Source organism: Chaetura pelagica, unplaced genomic scaffold, assembly GCF_000747805.2.
Source record: "Chaetura pelagica isolate M959 unplaced genomic scaffold, ChaPel_1.0 scaffold300, whole genome shotgun sequence".
NCBI lineage: Eukaryota > Metazoa > Chordata > Aves > Apodiformes > Apodidae > Chaetura > Chaetura pelagica.
The window spans coordinates 192473-192740 of record NW_009951945.1 but is presented as its reverse complement, the minus strand read 5'-3'; the positions used below and the strand labels follow the sequence as shown (position 1 = coordinate 192740).

Genomic DNA, 268 nt, shown 5'->3' with positions numbered 1-268 from the left:
TTCCAAAACTACATCAGAAAAACAACAGTAGTCATACAGGTGTTTCATCATGATCCCAGTGTAAGCCCAGCTGCGCTGGAAGGGATTTAGGAGGGCAGGAGCAGGGATGTCACCGCAGGGTGCGCCTTGCGAGAGGCTCTGGGCCGCAGGATCCTCCCACTCGCCAGGCAGGGCGAGGAGAGCAGCGACCCTGGCGAAAACGAGAAGTTACCACAAAACTACCCAGAGAAAACCCGATAACAACAACGAAACGCCCAAAACCGACGCG

The 268-nt window shown here is 55.2% G+C and overlaps 1 protein-coding gene across 1 annotated transcript in view; it reads left to right on the top strand.

Annotated features, from left to right (window-relative positions):
• ACADL (acyl-CoA dehydrogenase, long chain) overlaps positions 1–268 on the top strand; it is a 17248-nt gene that overhangs the window by 392 nt on the left and 16588 nt on the right. The window lies entirely within an intron of this gene.